We start from the raw sequence: 401 nt of genomic DNA on the forward strand, positions 1-401 counted from the left end.
CAACATTCAAAACACATGATAGATGATGCGTGCTTATTATGATAACAAATGGTTCAACGGTGTTGCCATGGCAACACTGCAAAGTCAGATATTTGTGACAAAAAAACAAACTGCTACAACTTTGCGAATCTGAGTCCAATCTGAACAAAACTTGCTTGGATTGATGATAGTCCGGCCCTGAAGACGCCTATATGAAAATATTCACTTTCAAAAACAGCGCCCCCTGGTGACAGCAGACACTATGACACCTGATATTTGAATGAACTTGTCCTAGAGTTTTTATTATCACCTTGAAAGTTGGTGAGGTCACTGTGAACAAGTTGCCGAGCATAAGTTCCTGAAAGCTTTTTAAAATGTCGCTCGGTGTACGAGATAGGGGGCGCCAAAGTTGGTGTTCATTC

The sequence above is a fragment of the Solea senegalensis genome, linkage group LG16, assembly GCF_019176455.1.
Source record: "Solea senegalensis isolate Sse05_10M linkage group LG16, IFAPA_SoseM_1, whole genome shotgun sequence".
NCBI lineage: Eukaryota > Metazoa > Chordata > Actinopteri > Pleuronectiformes > Soleidae > Solea > Solea senegalensis.